Raw genomic sequence first — 13,775 nt, forward strand, 5'->3', positions numbered from 1 at the left:
TAAGTTTTGCATTAATACTGCGTATGCCAGTTTCCCTTCTGCGCGTATTTAAGAAGGTGGTAGGAGAGGGTGTTGCTTGTTGTAGAGGTTCAGGTGTGACCTCGCATAGCAGCCTGGACCTAGGGCAACAGCCAGAACACTGGAATTTACCAGCCACTGATCTGGAATCCCATCCCATCTTGGGAGCCAGCCGCCTCTAGCCAGTGGGAACAAAGGATGGAAGAGAGAGGGCCCAGATGATCTGTTTTCCCCAGGAATGAAGACAGAGGAGGGGCTGTTGGGAAGGTGATATATATAGGATGGTTGTCTGGAAAGAGAGGTTTTCTGGACTGGGAACACAAAAGGCAGCCTGAGCCACCTGAAGGCTGGACACTACTGGGACTTTCTAGGCCCTGAGAACTTTTTGTGTTATGCCCAGATGTACAGTAAACCCTTCTGTTTTACGCAGGCTGACAGTCATTGCAGTCTAGAGATAGGGGTAGCATTGCTCCCTCTTGTGGAAGTCCTGGGGCTCCTGAGTGGACTCCCTGCGGAGGTTCATGGAGACAGCTGGGTGTGCTAACGGCTCAAAGAGGAGACAGTGGAGACCAATGCTTAGCTCCTGAGAAAGTGACTCCCAAGAAGGGCTTCCTGCCAGGGACCATACGCAACAGAGAGTGCACAGGTCCCATGAAACCATGCAAGTGGTTAACACAAAGGCAGACTCAGGAGACATGAACTCCATTTCCAATTCTGCTTGGGAAAGGCTCAACTTCTGTCTCAGTTTCCCCTCTATAAAAAGGGAGAAGATAATCCTTATGTACCTCACATATTGGGATTACATTACAGGTTGTACAGCACTTTGTAAGTTACCCTAGCCCTCTCTCACCACAGAAGCTTGGGGCCAGGTGAGAAGTGCCTCTCCATTTCTGCTGCTCCAGTGGGCTCAGCTGGGGCAGGTCCAGATCCATCTGTCCCCTGTGCTCTCTAGCCAGAGTGAGGAATGGTGCAAACTACACTTTTTCCTTGCTTCCTGTCAAAGAGGAACAGCCAGCAATGTGCCTTCATGATTCGAGGTGGGGAGCTTCCACCACCCCCACTGCCTAAGGGTGAGAAGCACAGGGCTGGGGAAGTAACAGATTGGGAGGAGATGCCCCCAGCCAGCCCCTTTCATCTGCCTGGTGATTGTCTCTTTTCTGTATGGTTTTATGGGAAGCAATCCCATTCCAGGCACATCCCATTGTCCTGGTACAGCCAAACCCTGGTCTTGCTTTTAGTTACGGTAAGAGGAAGCTGCAGACTGAATTTGGTCGTGCTAGCTCTTACTGTTTAGGCAGAGTTCTTGAACAAACATAAAGACAGACAAACTCCCTACCTCACATACAAACAAACTTTCTCAAATACGTAGTAGATTTGCAAAACAAAAGAAAGCAGAAGAGGCTGTCCCCTGCCATTTAATGCAAGAGAGAAATCTGGCTGCTGTTTTATATTAGCTGGATTTACACACCAAGGATTTGGGAAGGCTAAAGCAGAAAGTGCAATGGTTAAAATGGAATGTGATTAAATACAAGCAAAGATTTCAGCACAGGCATGATCCAAGTAGTATTTTCTAGCAATATTCAAGAAGTGTTAATAGGTAAACTTATGAATCATGGATATATGGAAAAAGTTTGCCAAAGATAAGGAAAACTCCAGGATTCTGGTCTGCGTTCAAGGGAAATGCTTGTCAAACATAAGGGACAACAAAAGGAAGCAGTCACTTGTGAAAATGTATAGTGAAGCAATATAACTTAAGAGCTGATTGAGTCTAGAATGGGAGAAGCAGCTTTCAGGGAATGAATCACATAAAATCTAGATTTAAGTTTCTTCTGGATAGAAGTAATGGCAGAGGGTAAGAGAAGGGGGAAAAGTCATAGGAATTCAAGAAGAAAAACAGCTACTCACCTTCTTGTAACGGTTGTTCTTTGGGATATGCTGTGTATGTGCATTCCAATCAGGTCTGTGCGTTCACACATGCATGGTGGTTGGAAACGGCTTCCCATAGCAGCATCCATAAGGTCATTCTGGGCACCCCGTGGAGTCTCACCTTTGGGGTGCCCAATATAGGAGCCCTGACAACCCACCACCCCTGGAGTTCTTTCTTGCCGGCTACTCGGCCAGAGGGAAAGCAGAGTGGGTACTGGAATGGACATGGACACCACGTCTCGAAGAACAACTCTTACAAGAAGGGGAGTTACTGTTTTTTCTTCTTCAAGTGCTTGTTCATGTTGATTTCAGTCAGGTGACTCACAAGTCCAAGGTTAGGAGGTGGGGTCAGAGCCCATTACTGATTGGAGCACTGCTTTTTGTCTGAAAGCCGCATTCTCTGGCTTGCTGGGTAATAGTATAGAGAAGTGTTTCTGACCCAGTGGTACGAACACCCTTAGGGGTACTCGAGAAAAGTCTGGGGGTACGTCAATGCAACTGAAATTTGGAGAACACTGAATTTTTGTTTTAAGTTTTACAGCGCTTTATTATTTCTGTACTTTTTACATCCAAAAATTTCATCACCCGTCCGGCTACGATTAAGTTGTTTAAACAAACATGTTGCAATGGTAGAAGAAAAAAAATGTGTGTCTTAAAACTCTGGGTACTGGGGGTATTATTTTTTTTTAAGGGGGTACTTTATAAAAGAAGGTTGAGCAACACTGGTATAAAAGAACTGCTAGTGTATGGATGGAAGACCATTTTGCCACTCTGCAAATTTCCCAAGTGGGAACCTGAGTGAGGAATGCTGTGGATGAAGCTTGCACCTTGTAGAATTCGCTGAGAGTGGAAATGCGGGAACTCCTATCTTGTAGCACTCCCAAAATGCAGGTTGCTATCCATGACAAGATGCATTGCGATGACAAAGGCTGACTCTTCATTCTGTCTAACTCCCATTAATCACTGGACCAATTTCTTGAAAGGCTTCGTTCTCCTGATGTAGAAGGCTAGTGCTCTGCAGTCGTCAAGAGAATGGAGTCTCTGCTTCCTGGCATTGGAATGTAGCTTAGGGTAAAAAATTGGAAGAAATGTGTCTTAGTTGATGTGACGCAACCTTTGGAAGGACTGCTATGTGCGGCCTGACCTGGAACTTGTCCTTGCAGAACATGGTGTAGGGGGCTCCAATGCTAGGGCCCTTAGCTAAGACAGTCTTACAGATGATAACAAGAGTCCCTGTTGTTTAAGGCAGTAGTCCAGGATGAGCAGCACAGAGGCCAGTATTAGAGATGAATGGTTCTGTGCAGACCAGATTGAAAATCTCTTCCACTTGGCAAGGTGGTGACTCTGTAGATGGCTTCTCACTGCCAAGGAGGACCCGTCTAACCAGAACAGGACAGCTCCCCCAAGTTCAACCATGGAGCTTCCATGCCATGAGTGAAGGAAGTTGAGGTTCAGATACTGAAAACCACCTTTATCGTGCATCAGAAGACCCAGGAGGAGGGGTAGGGGGATTGGTGCATCTAAAGACATGTAGAAATGGGTACCAGTGCTGACAGGGTCAGCCTGGCCCTTTACCATGACCTGAGCTTGTTCCCTCTGGATCTTGAGGAGCACCGGATTAATGAGCAGTATGGACAGAAAGGCATATAGAAGGGGACCTCCCCACTGAATGAGGAATGTGTTTGCTGTGCAGCCCAAGCTGTGATCCTGGAAGGAGCAAAACTGCTAGCACTTCTTGTTGTCATGCAGTGAATAGGTCCATTTTGGGGGAAAGCCACACCTCTGGAAGATTAAAACGGCAATGTCTGGAATGATCTGGTGAAGCAGTCTGCTAGTTCATTCTAATCCCCAAGAAAGTACAACACTTGCAGGTGTCCTGGATGTTCTACACAGAAGTTCCAGTTTGAGGACTTTGTGACACGGGGGGAGAGGAGCGTATAACCTCCTATTGGTTGATATAGAACATTGCTGTTGTATTGTCCATCAAGACTGAAACAAGTTGTCCTGTTAAATCTGCACAGAAGGTCTGGCATGCTAGCCGCTCTGCTTTCAGCTCCTTGACACTGATGTGGAGAGCCAGTTTGGCTTGAGACCAGAGACGCCAGCCCAAGTCTGAAGTGTCTGTCACTAGCGAGAGATGGACTGATGAAAGGGACCCCTGCACATACCTCCTAAGGGTTTTAGCCTCCAAAGGAAGGAATCTAGACCCCAGGTGAGAAGGGTTACAACCCTGTCCAGTTTGTCTTGGGCTAGTCAATGCACAGATGGTTACCAGGACTTGAGCAGTCAGAGCTTGAGTCTAGCGTGCTGGACCACGTAGGTGCAAGCAGCCCGGTGTCCTAGAAGACTCAGGAGTTTCTTACTCTGGTGGTCGGAAACTGTGAGAGGCCTTGCACTGTATGTTACGGTCTGAAACTTTGTCTCTGGCAGGAATGCCCTGGCTTGGGTTTATAAACTCTGAACTAGGGACAGAGTGGATTTTGCTTTGTTTACTAGGGGCCTCAGGTTGTCGAACGTGACGCTGATGAATCCGAGCTGGGCTCTATCTGCGACCTGGAGCAGCCCTTGATTAGCCAGTCAGAGGTACAGGAACCTGTTCCTAACATACCTGTAGAAACCTGTACTTGGTGTTTGCGTAGAACCACAGCAATGACTGCCATTCACTTGGTGAAGACTCGAGGTGCTGCTGAGAGGCCAAATGGGAGGACTGTAAACTGGTAGTGGATCCCATTTACCACAACCCGAGATACTTCTTGGGGAGGGGGCAATATGGAAATAAGCATCCTTCAAGGCAAGGGCAGCATACCAGTGTGCTGGAGCCAGAGCGGGGGTAAGAGAAGCCATACAGACATGTAGAACTTGAGACTCCTTACAAACTTTTTGAATTCTCACAGATCCAAAATGAGCCTGAGACCACCTGGTGTTTGTGAAGAAACGCTGTGATGTATTAGAAAGTACCAGGAGTAAACCTCCATGCTCCTGTATTCCTGAGGAATCTCCTTTATTGCCCTTAGCGCTAGAAGAGACTGGTTCATCTGGATGGAGAAGGGGGTTAGGAGGGCACAGAACTGACTGAAATATCCCCTCTCTACTTTGCAAAGCACCCAGCAGCCCAAGGTGATATGGGATCATGTCCAGTAGAAAGGGGAGAGTCTGGAGGCGAAGGTAAGGTGGTGAGCTGGTATGCTGTCATTGACTACACCTTCAAACGGCCTGCGTAGGGCCCAAAGGTGGTTTAGACTGGCTGGAGCCCTGGCCAAAGGACAGGTGTAGCTATTCCTGCTGCTCCTGATTCTCCTCCAGGAGCTGTCCTGTCAGTTCCATTAGAAGAACCATGGAAGAGGTTGAAGCCTGAAATGCCTCCACTGCATAATTGGGGTGTGCGGGCCCCAGGACTTGAGGGTGGCTCTTGAATCCTTGAGGCCATGTAGCCTCTTATCAGTTTTTTTTTTCTGAGAACAGAGTCACACCCTAAAAGGGGAGGTCTTGTATGGTTTGCTGGACTTCATGGATATGACCGGAGATCTAGAACTAGGAGCCCCTCCTTATGGCTACACCTGTAGCCATGACCCCAGTGGCGGCAGCAGCACCTTCCAAGGCAGCCTGTAGGGAAGCTCAAGAGATTAGCTTCCTTTCCTCGACCACAGCCAAAAATTCCACACAGGAGTTTTAAGGGAGCAGCTCTGTAAACTTTGCAATGCTGCAGAGGTGTTATAGGAGTACCTGCTAACAGCAGCCTGCTGGTAAGAAAACCAGAGCTGTAGGTCCCCTGTCAAATAGACTTTTACTCCAAATTAGTCGCTTACCCTCCCCGTTTTTTGGGGGAGGACCCCGATTAGCTGCGTCCACAACAAGGGAATCAGGAGGTGGGTGGGAGTACAAATGTTCATAATGTCTCTCTCTGCATTTGGCAGCGAGTGGAGGGGAGGCTTGAGTTTGCCACGGGGTTTTAAGTGTTGTCCACAATGATTTTAGTAAGTGGCATGGCAATGGAGGAGGGACCTGAAGGGGCAAGAATATTCACCACTGGCACAGCCTCCTCAGTTATCTCCTCAGCCTTAATGCCCAGACCCTAAGCCACACTCCACAATTGCTGCAACACCCTCTTGTCCTCAAGCGCAGATGCTACACTCAATGCCTTGTCAGGAGACAAGGAGGAGGAAGTCAATAAAACAGGGAAAGTGTTCCCTGCAGTCTGCTCCTGATGGGTCCCAGTGCAGCTGAGGGTCTCGGACCAGGCGTGGTGCCGATGATATGCCGGTCAGTGCCAAGGGTGTAAGTGAGGAGATCGGTGCTAGCGTAGGCACTGGGTACCCCATGAGAGCTGTGGGAGGGACTGGTGTTGAACTTGCTGTGGTGGCAGAGCCAATGCCTGCACTATCGTTGGCACTGAGGTTGGTGGTGACAATCCCATGGGAGGCAAGGAAGTCACTGGTGCTGAAGTCGCTGTGGGTGCTGAAGTAAGTATCAACACCAAAATCGCTGCCAGTGCCGGAGCTGGTGTGTGGGTGGGTGACAAAGTATGCTGCTCAACAGCAGAACAAACGTGGCAGAGGCCACTGAAGATGGTGCTGAGTGAGGATTGTTCTTTGGCATGCACTTCGTTGCAAACCACGCAGTTTTTGAACCCTGGGAATCGCAGCATGCCACAGATCTGGGGACTCAGAGGGGAAAAAAGAAGGGGATCCCCCCTGACAACTATACGAACTAGGAGTAACTATGTACAGGTAGAATATAAACAACTGAAGTAGAATGAGTTTGCTAAACCAAGGGCTATGAGAAGTTCCAGCCTACCATTGCTGGGGACTGAAGCGGTGGTGGGTTGGCAGGGCTCTATATTGGGCACCATGAATTGACATAAACAGGCACTCGAAGAAGAATTGAAGCTCTTATTATTCAAATCTTCCCACAATTCTTGTTTTCTGCAGATTATAATTTCCCCTTTAATAGATACTGTTTTAGCTGTTCATCTTGAAGAGACCTTCTTAATGGAGTCACAGTACTGTTCTTCTTTCTGTTAAGCCAACACTGCAGAAAAGTCATATCCAGCCAATAATTAGCAGAAAGGTGTGTTCCAAAGTATAGATGACTACTTGCATTTTTAAGCAACAGTTTCCTAAGAAATGAGTATGGGGCTGATATCACAGATATCAACATCCACCACTTCTTTCCACTTTCTTAATCTCTGGGTTTATTCATTCTTCCAAATGAGTTTTGCATCCAATCCTGCTTTACTGGTAAATTGATGTTCTTTGTTCATTCATCCTCGCAGTGTTTCTTGTTTCCCAAATTCCCCTACACGTGGTAAATATGTAGCATGAGAAAACTAGGATCCCTCAGCTTGTACATTTTCTTCTGGATGCTAAGTGTGTTATCTCTGCTATCTCCTAGCACAAATCTGGGGAGTGAAAAACGGGGTCCATTTCACAGAATCATAGAATATTAGGGTTGGAAGAAACCTCAGGAGGTCACCTAATCCAACGTCCAGACCAACCACAACTCAATCGTTCAAGCCAGGGCTTTACCAAGCCTGGCCATAAAAGCCTCTAGGGATGGAAATTCCATCACCTCCCTAGGTAACCCATTCCAGTGCTTCATTCCCCTCATAGTGAAATAGTTTTTTTCTAAAAGCCAACCTGGACTTTCCCCACTGCAACTTACAGAATCATAGAATACTAGGACTGAAAGGGACCTTGAGAGGTCATCGAGTCCAGTCCCCTGCCCTCATGGCAGGACCAAGTACTGTCTAGACCATCCCTGATAGACATTTATCTAACCTACTCTTAAATATCTCCAGAGATGGAGATTCCACCACCTCCCTGGGCAATTTATTCCAGTGTTTAACCACCTTGACAGTTAGGAACTTTTTCCTAATGTCCAACCTAAATCTCCCTTGCTGCAGTTTAAGCCCATTGCTTCTTGGTCTATCCTCAGAGGCCAAGATGAACAAGTTTTCTCCCTCCTCCTTATGACACCCTTTTAGACAGTTTAAGCAAATGTTATGAATGTTATCTTAAGCAAAATGTGTTACGTTGCCAACTGAGCCCCAGTCCGAGTGTTTTAGAACATGGTTGCTATGGTGCCCAGGGTCTTTTACTGTCCGCAGTTCTTATCCTGACTGTGGTGTTCCCAGGCCTTAATCCTAGAATGGAGTTATGCTGTTTAGAGGCCTACTAGCACATTTAGGGCTGCCTCAGTTTACCCTACAGTCTATCCTCAGAGGCCAAGATGAACAAGTTCTCTCCCTCCTCCTTATGACACCCTTTTAGATACCTGAAAACTGCTATCATGTCCCCCCTCAATCTTCCCTTTTCTAAACTAAACAAGCCCAATTCTTTCAGCCTTCCTTCATAGGTCATGTTCTCTAGACCTTTAATCATTCTTGTTGCTCTTCTCTGGATCCTCTCCAATTTCTCCACATATTTCTTGAAATGCGGTGCCCAGAACTGGACGCAATACTCCAACTGAGGCCTTACCAGGGCAGAGTAGAGCTGAAGAATGACTTCTCATGTCTTGCTCACAACACACCTGTTAATGCATCCCAGAATCATGTTTGCTTTTTTTGTAACAGCATCACACTGCTGACTCTTTCAGCTTGTGGTCCACTATAACCTAGATCCCTTTCTGTCGTACTCCTTCCTAGACAGTCGCTTCCCATTCTGTATGTGTGAAACTGATTGTTCCTTCCTAAGTGGAGCACTTTGAATCCTGCTTACCTCAGACCATTTCTCCAATTAGTCCAGATCATTTATGATCAATTATGACCCTATCCTCCACAGCAACTCCTCCCAGCTTGGTATCATCTGCAAACTTAATAAGCGTACTTTCTATGCCAATATCTAAATCATTGATGAAGGTATTAACAGAGCCGGTCCCAAAACAGACCCCTGCAGAACCCCACTTGTTATACCTTTCCAGCAGGATTGTGAACCATTAATAACTACTCTCTGAGTAGTTATCCAGCCAGTTATGCACCCACCTTATAGTAGCCCAGTTTATTGATAAGAATATCATGTGAGACCGTATTAAATGCCTTACTAAAGTCTAGGTCTACCACATCCACCGCTTCTCCCTTATCCACAAGACTCATTATCCTATCAAAGAAAACTATCAGATTGGTTTGACATGTTTTTGTTCTTTACAAATCCATGCTGGCTGTTCCCTATCACCTTACCACCTTCCAAGTGTTTGTAGATGATTTCCTTAATTACTTGCTCCATTATCTTCCCTGGCACAGAAGTTAAACTGACTGGTCTGTAGTTTCCTGGGTTGTTCTTATTTCCTTTTTTATAGATAGGCACTATATTTGCTCTTTTCTAATCTTCTGGAATCTCTCCTGTCTCCCATGATTTTCCAAAGATGATAGTTTGAAGCTCAGATATCTCCTCTATCAGCTCCTTGAGTATTCTAGGATGCATTTCATCAGGCCCTGATGACGTGCAGGCATCTAACTTTTCTAAGAGATTTTTAACTTATTCTTTTTTTATTTTATCTTCTAAACCTACTCCCTTCCCACTAGCATTCACTATGTTAGGCATTCCTTCATCAAACTTCTCGGTGAAGACCAAAACAAAGAAGTCATTAAACATCTCTGCAATTTCCAAGTTTCCTGTTACTGTTTCTCCCTCCTCACTGAGCTTGAGACCCATTGCTCCTCATTCTGTCATCTGACATCACTGAGAACAGCCTCTCTCCATCTTCTTTGGAACCCCCCTTCAGGTAGTTGAAGGCTGCTATCAAAATCCCCCCCTCACTCTTCTCTTCTGTAGTCTAAATAAGCCCAGTTCCTTCAGCTCTCCTCATAAGTTATAGTGATAGAAATGTAGCCGTGTTAGTCTGGGGTAGCTGAAGCAAAATGCAGGACAATGTAGCACTCTAAAGACTAACAAGATGGTTTATTAGATGATGAGCTTTCGTGGGCCAGACCCACTTCCTCAGATCAAATAGTGGAAGAAAATTGTCTCAACCATATATACCAAAGGATACAATTAAAAAAAATGAACACATATGAAAAGGACAAATCACATTTCAGAACAGGAGGGGAATGCAGGGGGGGGATATCAGACAAGATCACAAAGAAAAAACAGTTTCTTGTCATTTTAACCAGAAAGGACACTCTCTCAATGACTTAACCACCTGCATTCTGCTACAAAGACCTTTTACATCCTCACTTGAAAGGGAATCCTCTGAACTGTCATTCATGTTAAAATTCGACACTCTCCGGGAAGGAATGAACAAACACTCAAACTATCTTACCCATTACTAAGATAGCTTCCCCAATTATCACCTCTAATAGCATTAGCTCACAGACATCCCACTCTCCCCACCTCTAATATCATAAATTCACAGACACTTACCTTCCTTCCTCCCCTCCCCTGCATTTCCCTCCTGTTCTGAAATGTGATTTGTCCTTTTCATATGTGTTCATTTTTTTAAATTGTATCCTTTCGTATATATGGTTGTGACTATTTTCTTCCACTATTTGATCTGAGGAAGTGGGTCTGGCCCACGAAAGCTCATCATCTAATAAACCATCTTGTTAGTCTTTAAAGTGCTACATTGTCCTGCATTTTGCCTCATAAGTTATGTGTCCCAGACCTCTAATCAGTTCCATTGCCCTCCACCGGACTTAGTCCACATTTTTTCAGAGCTGGGAGTGCGCTAAAATTGGATGCAGTACTTCCCAATGTGCCATCAGCAGTGCCAAATAGAGGGGAATAATCACTTCTCTGGATTTGCTGGCAGTGCCCATATTAATACAGCCTAGTATGCCAATAGCCTCCTTAACAAGGATACACTTTTGACTCATATCCAGTTTCTTGTCCACTATAACCCCCAGGTGTTTTTCTGCAGAACTGCTGCTTAGCCAGTCGGTCCCCAGCCTGTAGCAGTGCTTGGGATTGTTCCATCCCAAGAATAGGACTCTGTACTTGTCCTTGTTAAACCTCCTCAGATTTCTTTTGGCCCAATCCTCCAATTTGTCTGGGTTACTCTGAAGCTTATCGCTACCATCCAACATTATCTACCTCCCCTCCTCACAGCTCAGTGTCATCCATGAACTTGCTGAGGGTGCAATCCATCCAATCATCCAGATCATGAATGAAGATGTTGAACAAAACCAGCCATAGCACCAACCCCTAAGACTAGCTGCTCCAAGAAATAGTCATTTAAGGTGTCAAGAAACTTTATTTTTGCATCTGATCCTGAGGCCACAGATGTTAAAATGCATTTAATTTTGTTAATGTGTAACTGCTGAAATATACAGAGGTTACATGTTTTCACACAAGGAAGCAAGCGGAAGCTGGTGCTTGTGGGGAGCCCACTTTTAAGCAGGCTCCCCGAGAGCATCGGCTCCTGCCTGTCTCCCTCCCCCATGCTGCTGTCCCTTTGGGAGGGAGGGGGATGGGACAGGGGGAGAGAGAGGCAGCTCCGCAGGAGCCAGAATACCAGCTCACAGATACCCCACCCCTCCTGCCTCTGTATCAGAGGCAGTGGGGGACAGATGGCTCCACTAACCCATGTGTCGGCTTCTAACTGCCACTCCGTCCCATTCTGCGCCTCTGCCTAGAGAAGAAATGTATCCAGTAATTGTAGGGATAGTTAAAATCTCTCAGTACTACTTTTTTATTCTACTAGCTTCTCTAACCTCCCTGAGTATTTCATGGTCAGCAATACATCCAAAATGCTACATTCTTATTATTAGAGCATGGAATTACTATCCATAGAGTTTAGCTCATTTAAGATTTTTACTTCATTTGATTCTATATTTGCTTTCACATATAATGCACTCTCCAACCCAACTTACTAAAACATAAGTAATAAAACCCACACAACCCAACCTAACTGTACAGCATCACACACTAGGAGTCTCTCATAGCATCAATCCTTGGAGAATCCTTGTGAATGTTTTAAGCTCTGGCTACAGGGCTATGCATATCTCTGGACATACCCCAGGTCTTGCCCCTGTGCTGAGGGGACAGATGTCAACACTGCTCAAGGCATTAGCCGACGTGACCTTGTTTGCTGTTTGAGCAGAACGGTGCGGGGCCTCGTTCCCCGGAGCCAGGGAGCTGGCTCGGGCGCTGCTGAGTCCATGGCCCACTCTGGGCAGTTTCAGGACCCCGGTTTAACAACAGCGAGCGGCACAAGTTCCGCTATTCCCGTGTGAAGAGCCCGAGCGCTGCTCCGCTGCGAGGGCGGGGCTCCCTCGCGAGCCGGACAAATGGGGCTCGCAAGGCGGGGCCGCGGCGAACGGCCCTTCGCACGCGCCTCGCGGGACAGGCCCCGGCGGCGTCCGCCCTGCCCCCGCCCCAGCGCGGGGCTCGCCGGGACACCCCGCGGCCACCGGCCTTTCCCTCCGCCGCGCGCCATGGTAACGGGCGCCCAGGGCGCGTCCCCTGAGCACGTGGCCCGCCTGCACCAATAGCGAGGGAGCCGACCATAGAGCGCAGGTGAGCGCTGGCTAGACAGGGCGGGCTCCGAGCCCGTCTCTCTGCTGCCGTCGCTTGTTGGAGGCCGGACGGTCCTCCCAGCGCCGCGGGCAGGGGTCGGGGTGGGCTGCCCGGCCCCCCTACCTGCTGCGTCCCTCACCCCCCATTCTACCGCGCTGCCACAGCTGGCGGGAGCGGCGCGCGGCGTTACCTCGAACAGGCCCACAGCGAAGCCTATGCTGGGTACGAGACCGAGGGGCCAGCCGCCATCTTGGTAAAGGAGAGGGATGTGCGTGACCTGCCAGCATAAGGGTGGCCCCTCCCCCGCGCACCCTTGTCCTGTCAAATCGCCACAGGAACGGCGCGTGCGTACTTGCAGTCAGTTAGGCGCATGCGCCTTTAGGGCTCCCGAGGCGGGCGCGCTCGCTCGCTCTCAGGCTCCGCCCTTGGGGAGGGGTCTGCGGAAGCGCGCGCCAAGGTGGCTGAGGGGAGGCAGCGCGCGCCTGAGCGGAGAGCCTCGTTGTGAGTGCGCGAGCTGCAGGGCCCGGCCCGCTGGGTGAGAGGCGCGCGGGGCCCGAGCAGCCGTTCCCGGCTCCCTGTCGCGCGGGCGCTCGCCCCCTCCCTGCGTGCGGCCGGCGGCGGTCCCCTCCCCCAGCCGGCGGGACGCGCCCCCCGGACGCAGCTGTCGCCGGCGGGAGGGGTCCCCGCGGCGGGCCGGAGGAGCCGAGCGGGGCGGCAGCCGGCTCCCGGGGAGCCGCGTGTACCTCAGGCGCCCGCGCCCCCGGGGGGACGGGCCCGCCCGAGCGGCCAGTGCGGCTGAGGCTCTGCCCGGCCAGCAGCCCGTCGGGGGGGCGGTGACCGCCATTTGCATGTTTCTTATGCGAGTACTGAATATGCAAATATTCCCCCTGCCCGGCCCCTTGTTCCCAGGAGCCTCGCGCCCTTTGACCCCCGCCCGCGCGCTCCCCTCACTGGCATGCAGGCGGGGAGCGCCCCCCAGCACGGCTTGTATCCCACGGGTGGGGGGAGCCGTTCCCGAGGGGAGGGGCCGCTGGCGGCGCGTGCCCGGTTCTCTCCCAAGTCCGTCTCCCCACACGGGGAGCAGGAGAGAGGCGGCGCTTCCTGCTGCTGCCTGGCTGAGCTGCTGCAGCCCGTGCGGCTTGAGGGCTCGGAAGGAGGACGAGGCGTGGCAGCTGTTATTGGAAAGGGGTGCTAGGGAAGAAGGGGTGTAAGTGCTCAGACAATAAGCAGAGAGGAGAGTAAGACTGGCATCAGTGAAGTGAAGGTGGGAGTCCGCCTCGTGGGTCGGTGCTAAATTATGGAGACCTTTTGTGACTATGGTAAAAAAGTTAGTTGTTGTGGATGAAAGGCGCTAAAGGAGAAATGGGAGAGGAGCTAGCA

General features: G+C 49.1%; 2 protein-coding genes and 1 long non-coding RNA gene across 7 annotated transcripts in view; 2 read left to right on the forward strand and 1 right to left on the reverse strand.

Annotated features, from left to right (window-relative positions):
* The window catches only part of HDLBP (high density lipoprotein binding protein), a 72,713-nt gene extending 59,987 nt beyond the window's left edge, over positions 1-12,726 (reverse strand). The window contains exon 1 of the mRNA XM_075937152.1: positions 12,586-12,726. The gene's annotated coding sequence lies outside the window, so the exon portion shown is untranslated. The remainder of the gene's footprint in view (positions 1-12,585) is intronic.
* LOC142830712 (uncharacterized) lies at positions 3,938-5,047 on the forward strand. Its single transcript, XR_012906154.1, has 3 exons — positions 3,938-4,156; positions 4,441-4,527; positions 4,839-5,047. It is a non-coding gene; the product is annotated as an uncharacterized LOC142830712 (long non-coding RNA).
* The window catches only part of SEPTIN2 (septin 2), a 37,956-nt gene continuing 36,554 nt past the window's right edge, over positions 12,374-13,775 (forward strand). Inside the window, exon 1 of one of the 5 annotated variants that reach the window (XM_075937157.1) lies at positions 12,374-12,395. The gene's annotated coding sequence lies outside the window, so the exon portion shown is untranslated. Of the gene's footprint in view, positions 12,396-12,783; positions 12,931-13,337; positions 13,675-13,775 lie in introns of those variants that run through there. The other 4 variants (XM_075937155.1, XM_075937154.1, XM_075937156.1 and 1 more) reach the window with 4 other exon arrangements.

This window comes from Pelodiscus sinensis, chromosome 10, assembly GCF_049634645.1.
Source record: "Pelodiscus sinensis isolate JC-2024 chromosome 10, ASM4963464v1, whole genome shotgun sequence".
Taxonomy (NCBI): domain Eukaryota; kingdom Metazoa; phylum Chordata; order Testudines; family Trionychidae; genus Pelodiscus; species Pelodiscus sinensis.